Raw genomic sequence first — 11,533 nt, forward strand, 5'->3', positions numbered from 1 at the left:
TTATTTGCATGGCCGATTTCTTGTATGTCTGGTGTATAATGCACGCGTTCATGGACATGACAACGAAAGCCATCAGAGTTCGCAATGCTTGAACCAAAGTCTCCTTCCCAGCGTGAATTGGTGTTCTAGAACAAAACCCAGGATGATTTGGAGCGCTGGTGGTTATTTTGTCGGTGGTCCATGACAGCAAGAAAAATATAATGACCATAACCATACCCCGGCAACGTCCCTGGCGTGAAGAGATGGCGCACACTAAATCCCTTAATGTCATTGACGATAAGGACACATCAAATATGTGTCTTCTCAGAGAAAGTTGCATTCGATGGAGACCATCAGACCCTAATTAGCTCGCCCGTTGAGCATATGTGACTGTTCTAAGCTCCGGAAGACAATAAATCGATCATTTACGCTGTCGCTGTAATTCTTCCTTTCTGCAGTGGAAAGTTTTTTGCATTTTTCGAAAGCCTACCCTGCCAGTTTGCAATTCCAGCCATCTCAAGAGGCAGCACTCTTGAGTGTTAATGCGTTTGTTCTGGAATAGCTTAAATTCATTCGATTCCATTGTGTTCGGGTTCGACCGTACCAGCTACTCGTCTAAGCAATAACGTACTCAGAAAGCCGTCTCTACTCGAGCCAAACATCTTGAAAATTTTTTCTTGCCTCTAACAACCAGCACTTAAAGCATCGTGGAGTCAGGTATTCAACAGTACTCTGCAGCATGACTAAAGCGTCATGTATGCGATAGCGCAGTGTGAAAGAACATTGACTTCAACAAAGTGCATGTGTATGATTTATGGTACTGTTTGCCACGCAGCCCACCATCGTGCTTCCATTTGCGCGTGGCATTTGAGCTTACCGTTCCCGGAAGTATTGTCGCTTCGAGAAATGAGTAATACACAGAATAGTCTTTACGCACTTTTCCCTCTTGGCATGTACTTCGGTATTTTATTACCGGTTCGATAATCCACGAGACGAGAACAAAAAGCGATGCCGAGCAGAACTTCAAGCACGTTCTGCTTACATTGTAGACCGCACTTACGCTGCGCATTCTCATGCCATAATCTAGAGACATTGCCGTATGAAGGTACAACGTTTCGTAAAAGTACCTCCGCCACAATCACTGACTTCATGAGAAGCTAGTGCGGGAATAACGAACAGGCGTCGCGAGCCATCTCTATCTTTTCACTTTCCGCACAACAAAATCGTCCTAAATCTCGTAGTAAGTATTGCGAGTGACGCCGCATGCGTTCTGTACCAGTATCGCTGTACCACATCGCCAGTATTACCTGGTATTACTAATGCAGCTTCAATTAATTATAGTTCAAAACCAAGCCATTCGATTTTTTTTTATTTCACATATCAGGGCCCGTAACCCTCAAAGGGACCCTGCAACACTTCTCCAACTAATCATAGAATGGCTTCATTAAAAGAGCTTAAAATACTTTTCGAGTCGGTCAAATACCGCGGAGTTACGGGAACTTGCCGAACGCGTCAAGCGCTTTTTCCCTCCTTTCGTACCAGCGAGCGCACTGAAAGCTACGCAGGGGGGGGGGGGAGGGGGTTGACGAGGGGCAAGAAATGCATTAGGGATGGTTAAATCGATGAACGATTATTCGATTAAAGGAGCACCGTTAATCGATTAATAGTAATCGATTTCCGCCTTTCAGTTAATCGAATTATTCGACTAAAAACTCTTCGATTATCGATTGCGGCAACCACCCCCATACCGCCTCTTGGCAGGTGCGCATGAGTGCGAGGCGAGCGATTCCGAGACGGAGAAGTCGAGCTGAGCTACTCTTTTCACTAAAGCGCATATTAAATTGTACGCTAGTAGAACGACCCCAAACGGCGGCGGCCCTATCCCATAGAGGCAGAAATCAACTCGCCCTGGTTTCCGTCGCGTACGGTGTCTATCTCCAAGCCGTGCCCAAGGCTTCAAGCCCCGGCAGGAGGTGGCCCCACCCCGACGAGGCAGAAATGCACTTGACCGCTTCTCATTGCTCACAGCCTACTGCATTCACCTCCTCTCGCCCCTTTCTTCTAGCGCGTGCTGGTTAACCGTCGGGAAAGTGCACGTGATGCTTGCTCGCTATATTGCGTTTATAATTTCACTTTGGCGTGTATACGTTTCCTTTGTCACGCAAATGGCGAGCAATCGCAATAGGAGCGCGGTGTGGATGTGTTCACAGAAGATTAAAAAACGACGACTGCTATGTGTGATAGAGGTGGTAAGCATTACTCGAAGCCAGCGGCGGAAACTCTTTGGATATCACCTGCTTCTCTCCTCTTTATTATTGTGCCAAAGAGTCGTCCTCCAAAGAAATGGTCGTGACTAAAATTCAGTGTTGAAGACTCCGTTCCCGAAGCTCGAATCCGCTTCTTCAGGTAAGTTATCACTACTAGCTACTTAGCCGAGATCCTTCCTGTAATTCTCTTGAAAATCAGGTCGCTCTTCAATTACATAAGCCATTTTTATGTTTCGAAATGTTGGACTGTTGCTAATTTGTATTCTTTCAAAAGCTGCGTCCTCTTCGCAGGACCTCTTCCTTGGTCCCTGTGTTTTCAGCGCTATGACGCGGAAAATGTAGACTAAGCAGCTCTCTTGACAAAACACGCATAATAGACAAACCCCAGCCGTGCAACTGGGACCTCGTCTCCACTTGAAGCACAACAGGTGCCGCCTTTAGTTCGGCGAATATGCAGCGTAAGGAAGCGCGCTCGCGGATTATGAAAATAGTCCAACACCCTGGAGAAAAGCAGCTTTCAACTAATGCTTGCATTCCACGTCAGACAGCCAATAGAGGCCCCCGTCTTCCACTGTTACGCGAAAGGGGACAGTCACGAAATACAATGTGTTCTAATGAGAACTAACAGACAAAAAAATTGGCCGCGTATCTGTGTGCTTCGCTGCAAACGTCGTCTAAAGACGATAAGAAGAGGCGGTGCGTGAGATATGGACGCCATCTGGCAATACGTCGGGAAACATGAGTGCTCTGTTGCGGGCTGGTAGTCCCGGCGCAGCGGCAGGTGAAGACCGGCGGTGACCAACGCGACCGGTGGGGACACCAGCCAGCCCGAACACGCGGTTTGGCGTGAAGCGCCGAAGCAGAAGAAACGTCCGCACTCAACGAGTACTCTCCCAAGGAGGTTAAAAAACCTCCTTGTACTCTCCACACACTCTTTTATTTACACGTCGCCTGGGTAAAACAGGAATGCCAGAGCGGCGCCCCATGGCATTCGTACAGTGCAATACTGAACCGTAACCGAAACACAACAATGAGCTCGCGCAGAGGGCACGGAGGAAAGTAAGTTTCAGCGCAGTCGCATTTTCAGCGCAGCTTAAGAACTAGGGTCTCTAGAATTACGTATCTATGTATTTTCTATTAAAGGAAACACCACCTAATACTTACCTAGTGATGTTGCGCCTCAGTATGCGTAATCTTTGCTTTTGATCAACATGTGCGCAAGTATGAACCTAGTCAGCCGTTCAAGATGGCTGGCCCTGGGCAAGTGGTTCAACTTTGGCCGGTGGCTGATCGAGTGACGTGCCGACAAACAGAAAGCAGACAGACCAAAATTTCTGCGTTTAAGTCCCCAAGAAAGACTATCGTCTTTAAAAAGCAAGGAAAGTATGGGGATGTTATTTGTAGTACTTATGATGTAAATGTGAAGAAAGTAAAGTGGACGAAAAGGTAACTTGCCGCTGGCAGAAACCGAACTGCGACTTCGAATAACGCCCCGCTGCTCTACCAACTGCTACAGCGACGTCACCCCGTCCACTTTATGTGTACGTGTGTTTTCTTAGTGCTTAACAAAAAAAAGAGCCCTTAAGTTCTCTTTTTTTGTTTATGTTATAATGTCTGATACATTAGACACGCTCACAGTTCGGGCTCCTCGGTGGTCTAGTGTTTACGGTGCTCGATTGCTGACCCGAAGGTCGCGAATATTGGCTGCGGCGGCCGGTTTTTCGTGGAAGCGAAAATGCTTGAGGGGCATGTACTTAGATTAAATGCAATTAGAAACCCAGGTGGTCGCAGTTTCCGTGCGCTCCGACGGCGTCTCATAATCATATCGTGGTTTCTGACGTAAGAACAGATTGATGATGATGCTAAATAATAATAATAATATAATAATAATAATAATAATAATAATAAAGTGGTCTGTTTGAGGCCAGTATATGCGGGCATCTAGCATGGGACTTCGAAAAAAAGGGATCCCATCAGTCGCAATTATAGTATTATCGAAGGGCTTCCACCATCTAACGTACAAACGGAGAAAAGATTGCGTCCCTACGAGTGCGAGGTCTTATTGATTTCTCTTCCTCCTCGTCTCTGCTTTGCCTTTCGCGGGATTTCGCCACGCTGCATGTTTCCGGGCGGTCTTTTCGACCAGTGTGGTGGCCGACAACGCCTCAGTTCGATGCGCTCGAGGAGGCACGCTTGGAGGAAAGACCTGCGGCCGATCGTCCATGATGTGGGCCCCAGATCCTGAATCGGAACCTCACCCGAAGACGACGGGCCCCCTGTAACCATGGGCGAAAGTGCGAATTCTCACGAAGGCGCAAACGCGCACATGTGATCTCTAGCGCGATGATAGAAAGACTTCGGTCGAGAGAAAACAGAAAACATGCCTCTCAAAAACGAGATATCCTTTTTAAAGGACCCATCAAAATGCGATTAATTGATAAAACATCACATAGAAGCAATTAATCGAGAAAGGAAATCGACGAACGATTAACGATTAATCGATTAAAAATTTTAATAAAACATCCCTAAGATGCATCCGTTCGTCAGCGCTCGTCATGGCACTTTGGCACTTTTTTCTTCGAACGCGCTGCTAATTTCAGTGCGCACCACGACTGCGTGCGCGGGCCGTGGGCGGCATCCCGCGGCGGCCGTGGTAACTATGCAGTACACAGCTAATCAGACCAATGGCCGTGGACATTGGGGTTGGCGCGATCATTGGGTTTAGGCATCACTTGTCTAGAAAAGACGGAACGATTTCTAGGCTGACTTTGAGAATTCATTGTTGAATTCCAGGCCGCGTGCTGCACTATAATATTGACTCTTAGTGAAGCTGTGCTGGAAGTGCTCGTCACACTTATAATTTGTTTACTAGCTGTAAGTAATTGAAGGAGCCATTGAAATATGTGCAAAGGCTAAGATATGAGCACGGCCTTGTAAGCTTTGTCGTACTTTTTGGAAATTCTTTGATCGACACGCTGTTAATTAACGCAAAACAGTTTGAGCGTAGTTTGTAAACTGTCTCATAAGGCACAACTAACGGCTGAATTATATTGCGCGGCGGCGTGTATTTTCGAGTGGAGGCGGAAAATGTTTGAGGCCCGTGTAACTTAGTTAGGTGCACGTAAGGAACCCCAGGTGTCGAAATTTCCGGACCACACTACGGCGTTCTCATAATCGATCGTGGTTTTGGGCGTTGAACCCCAGATTATTATATTTGCAACCACCTATTGACGCTGCACCGACATTACGCCTTCATAAAGTCCTTTCTCAAACGCAGTTTCAAGACGTGGCGTGGCTGTGTGGTACAATACCTGCTTGCCACGAAGAATGCTTGGGTTCGATTCCTGCTGGAATCCTGATTTTATTCTTTGCATTCGTAAGGTCATCGCTACCGATGTCGGTTTTTCTTTACGCACTCACATTTACATTACCAATGTCTGTTGTCGCCGCTTTTGGGTAGATAAACTGTCAATCACGTGCGGCGTTTACCGTGGCCCGTGGTATATGGGCATGTGTCACACGTGCCTGGAGGAAAGGATTTGACGACGTTCGCGACAAGATTTTCACGTTATTCATGTCATGACAAGACCGTCATATTCGTCAAGTTCCCTTACCCTCCCATGCTAATTTTGGTCTACACCAAGTTAAGGAGGCGATCACGAGAGCATTCAGACGTAGGCGGCTAGATAGATAATAGATAGATAGATAGATAGATAGATAGAAACGCTCCAAGTGCCTTGGGTTCGCTAAGAAATGCTTCGCATTCCAAACTGGCTACGAAAGATGGGATGTGACACGGTAGTGCAGACAACTTATGCGAACTAAACACTGAGTATATAGGTGACCTATATCGAAGACAGTAAAAAATAGAAAAAGCATGAAACGATGACACCTTTACCAAAACAAAACTTACTTAGTCGCTTACCGAGAACATTCGCGGTATGGTAGACAAAATTGCATGACCGTGTTTTTTATGCAGACAGAACCTCATCTTTATTTTCCTCTGTCGACGCCTGATTAAAGTGCATCGACGCTGCCTTGATGTTGCCTTCGCCTGAGAGACTGCACAACACATCGACAGCCATGGTTACCATAACTTGTATGTCCACGTGAGAGAAAATATTACAATTTTGTTCCGACCATAAGTCAGCAAAAAAAGTGGAGCTGACTCAGACCTACTCAAGAAATATACCTTGCGCTTCGGGCTCACTCGGACTCAGATCACTAAAATTTTAATCAACCGGGGTCACTCGTATTCAGACTCACACAATATATTCCTCAACTTGACTCACTCGACTCAGACTCACTAAAACTTTTTTAAACAAGCCTCACTCGGCTCAGCTGCACTCACTCTGACTCAGACACATGACTCGATTCTGATGTAAGTTGACTGGTGAGTAAGTTAGCCGACCTATGGTTTCCGACACACTTTGAGTAATGATTCAGAGTGACAGTAGCGCACATTGCTGGCACACATGAGCCAGCAAACGCTAACGGCATTCATTCACCGATCTTACGTCAAGAGAGATCTAGGGAATTTTCGCTACCGTCTAAGAAATTCCGTGTTCTAGTGTCCAAAGCCGCAAACAAAGGAGTGCGTCGATGTGGGACAGCACACGTCTTTCACAGCACCTCAAGCACAAAGGCGCAAATGTTGCTGCAAGAAGACGGACGTTTCAGATCGCACTACAAATGATTAAGGTGCCAAGACCTCCTCAACGAGTCTTCAATGTGTGCGCTGTGGCTAAGAACATGTTTTACTTACACTACAACCGATAACTTTCCTGCGATTTAGCTGTATGGCTGTGAACCTCCCTAATCCGAAGGCATGCTCGGGAGTGCCCCTTGCGCACACACACGCACACAGTTCTCCGTCTAATCAAATGTGTGGCGCCAACGAATAATAGGGCTTGTGTGAGTAAACCTGTGAAAACAGCGGGTTGCGTATACATATAACTTATAAGGCATGAGTGCTCGACCATTGTGCCCTGCTAATCCTTCCGAGGAACTTCCCACCAGTCGATGCCGCGAAGTTGGTCATCACAGGTGGTGAATGATGAAGCTGTTTTCCTGGTTTGTTCATGTAGGCAGACACCAGTCGCAGCTCTCACTACACTGTACAGAATCTCTGAGGAGGAGTACGCCAGCCCATCTGCCCTGACATGACGTCGCACGTTGCCGCAGCTAACCTCAGACACCAATTCAGCCCTTCTGCGGAATGAAAAACTGCGCAGTGGTTTTACCACAGATGTATTAGCGGTGTGATCATTGTGAAGCTTTTTTGTTCTGCACAGCTGCCGTAATGAGGTCTGGGGTTAGCTGTGAAAATGTGTGACGTCACGTGAGGGCAAAAATGGGCTGGCTGCACATCCTTGTTGGGATGGAAGGCAGAAGACAGGCAGAATCAGGCATACGGCGCGTGCATCCTGAACGAGGTTATGTAAGTTCGATCCAGCAGGTTAAATCGGAATCAAGAGCAGCAAAATTCTGCCTTAAAGCCGCTGGAATATACGAAGAAATAAGTTCTATATTAACACGATACAAACTATTTAAAATAACCTGCTAGCTCTGGATTGTACCGTCTGCAAAATGAAGTAGCTGCCGTCGGGAACTCTTCCATGGAGGCTTGCCCATTCCTGTACATCGGATACAGTTGCGATGTAGTTCGGGTCTGCTTCCGCCTTTGGCCGAATGTCTAGCTTCGCTATGGGCAGGAACATGAGACACTCAATGGGAATGTCTGCCATGGACCAGCCACCTTAGTGGAAGTGTAGCGGTGCATCAATGTGAGTACCGCCACGTGTCGCTTCCGAGATTCTGTCAACTTGGTTCCTGTTAAAGCAACAAATCCCGATATGAACAAAGTAGAGAAATTGCAAGGAGTTTCGCGTTTGTTCCAAAAATTGAAGCAGCGTAGTTATATTTGTGCAGCCTGACTACTGGATGCATCTCACATTGTTGTTATTGCCACTAGAGACAATACACGAACACTGTTGTGGTCACTTTCGCTAACACTTTTATTGAACAGTGCACATGAACACACGTGGCGAGTGAGATCATCTGCTGTATTGATTTAGAGGCACTGCGGTTGCGTTGCAAAACACAAGATCACGAACACGCTTGCTGGTCGCGGTGGTTTTATTTCATCATCAGCCTGACTACGCCCACTGCAGGGCAAAGGCCTCTCCTATGTTCCGCCAATCAACCTGGACCTGTGCTTGCTGCTGCCACGTTATACCTGCGAACTTCCTATTCTCATCTGCCCATCTAACTTTCTGTCTCCAGTCAGTTACTCGTAATAGCCAGCGGTTATCTTGCCTACGCGGTTATCTTGTCCCGCAAGGCTTAATCAAAGCAGAGCTTCTGGGCACGTTTCATCTTCTCTTGTTAACTATCTGTACACAATGATTGAGCGGTGATTGAGCACATGCCGGTTAATGATGACGATAATTTTCTATGTACGGCACACGGCAAACTTCGACGATAACAGTTCTGCTGTAATATATGCTCGTCTCTTACTCGGATTTCTGTGCGCGTTGAAAGTACCTCAAGTGGTTCAACTTACCAGGAATACCCCGCTACGGCATGCCTCAAAATCTACTTTTAGTTTGTTCGCGTAAACCACGAGAAGATAACTTTCTTTCATTGTAATATACCTATAGGTCAGAGGTGCGTACAAATAGACAGCTAATGACAATCTGTCGGCTTAAATGTGGTTATTATTCACATGCAGTCAGTTAGATGCAGATAATGTACAGACGAGGGTCTCATAGTCAAAGGCTTCAGCGGGACACTCGGTTAATAAAACTACATGGTGAGGCGTATGAAAGAACAGTGACATAGGTAAGAAAACTAACACAATCTTTTAAAACACAAGATAGAAATATTAATTAAATGAAGCACGGATATCAAGATACGATGTTGTAGTACATGAAAAGTGAATATATGAGCTGCCAAATAGTAAATATAGCACAGCAATCATATTCAAAAATTAAGTCTAGTTGTCAGAATGATAAACATGAACACTTTAAAGACAGGGGGCAGTATAATCAACGAAGCATAATTAGTAAAAAAAGCGTAAGGATATGTTTAATATCATAAAATGATGATAAAGATTTGATGGTTTGAGTAAAGCATCACATGTTTTATAGCTATCAATATTGAAGCCATTTTGCACCAATTAGAATGAACAATGGGCAGTAGAAAATTCATTACATAGAAACCTGGTATTGTCTTTATTAATGAGACCTCTGGAATCAATGAATTCGTATGAAAGCTATTTAGTAAGTAATCTATAAAAACATGATAGCAAGATGAATCCTGAACAAGCTAGATCGTTATAGGTAACATGTTGTTGCCTTGGGAGTACCAGTCATGCAAAAAAGCGCCTTTAGTGGTAATACGTATTGCGGGGTTTTGCAAGTTCTGAATGGATGATAAATGGCAGTAATACGTATTTCCCTATGAAACAATGCCGTAATCGGTGTCCTTTCAATGACAGCGAAATATATGCCAATAAGACGACGTTGAAAGAATGTGTTGTTGATTTGAATAATGCTCTAATACCAGAGGTACACCATTGTTCAATGTAGGCAATGTGTTGAGAAAACATTATATTAGAATCTAATTTAATTCCCGCAGAAAACACGCAGTTAGAGACGTGTATGGCATGACCACCAAGAATTCTGAGGTCTGACAAGTCGTCTTTTTTAAGTCGAAATCTTTAAATCTCTATGTTTCAAGCTCGTGTCAAGTTCAAAACGAATGGTCCAAAAAAATAAGTGAGTGCGCCAGCCACGCGTGTGCTTCGTTTATTTCGTCTTTGCGGCGTTCGCATGATTAAAAAAAACTAGAGACACTTAGATCTTTCTAACTTTCTTAGAATTTCTGCTTGGAGCTTTTTAACTCTCTGCGTGGAACTTCTGTTGGTCTTATGCCAAACTTTCTGCTCATGTGCGAAACTTAATGATGAATGCTCTGCTGATGTGCTGTTGAAATTTATGTTCAGCTTAGTGCTGATGTCCTGTCGAACTTTTCCGCTGTATTCGTAGACTACAGCGTTATTCCGGCTTGTTTGAGTTCCTTAAAAGCGTGTTTAATACAAGCCTCTAGAGAAGTTATTGGCCTTCCTTTTGATCCACCGCTTAACCCTCGGGTCCAAAAGCGGAAGCGACGCTTTTCCGGGTCCCTCTCTTTATCATCCAAGAGCTTACCGGGAGGCTAGTAGATCAAGCACGAGAGTGACTTAATTCACAATTTGAAGCACAGGGACATTAAATATTTTCTGCGGAAGCTCGTAAAGCTAAAAGGAGCATTGTGAAAGAATGCTGCGAATGAGTGGATGATAATTTTAAGTGCGGAGCACTTTCGGAGCTCGGGCTGTCGTATGCTGTCATAGTATGCTGTCGTATGCTGTCGTCGAAGACTCATGACCCTCGGGGAAACGCAGGACAAACCATATATACCATAGCCACATTTAGCATAGCTATGTATAGCAAGGGGGCGAAAAGGGGAAGTGAGGCTGAGGAAGAGGACAAGAAGGAAGGGATGGAGAGGAGGAAGGGAGTAAGCTGTCATCGTATGCTGCCATCCTACGTCATCCCTGGCGTCACGCAGGGGAAACCGTGTAGAGCACAGCCGTGTATAGCAAGGTGCGACAACGGGAGGTGAGGTTGAGCAGTGATGTAAGGGTGAGGAGGTTAGAAATGAGGAAGGGAGAGGGTAAAGCATAGCATCGCCATGTATGGCGCCACGCAGGCAAAACCATGTATGGCATAGCCATGCATAGTATGGTATAGTACGGGTGCAATAAAGGGAAGTGACGGGAAAGAGGAGAGAAAGGAGGATGGGACAGGGTAACGCATAACATAGCCATGCATGACGTCACGATGGCAAAACCATGTATAGCGCAGCCATCTATAGCATATCCATGTATAGCAAAGGGGTGGAAAAGAGAAGTGGGGGTGAGGAGGAGGAAAGGAGGAGGGTAAAGCGTAGCATAGATATGTATTGCGTCACGCAGGCAGAACCATGTATCACAGCAATGTATAGTACGCTATAGTAAGTATGAGAGACAGGGAAGTGAGGATGAGGAGAAAGGAAAGGAGGACGGTAGGTTAAGGCATAGTATAGCCTGTATGGTGTCACGCAGGCAAGGCTATTAATAGCATAGCCATGTACAGCATGGTATAGTAAGAGTTCGGGAAAGGGAAGTGAGAGTGAGGAGGAGAGAGAAGTAGGATGAGAGAGGGTAGAACATAACAGCCATGTATGGTGTCACGCAGGCA

This window comes from Rhipicephalus sanguineus, unplaced genomic scaffold, assembly GCF_013339695.2.
Source record: "Rhipicephalus sanguineus isolate Rsan-2018 unplaced genomic scaffold, BIME_Rsan_1.4 Seq458, whole genome shotgun sequence".
NCBI lineage: Eukaryota > Metazoa > Arthropoda > Arachnida > Ixodida > Ixodidae > Rhipicephalus > Rhipicephalus sanguineus.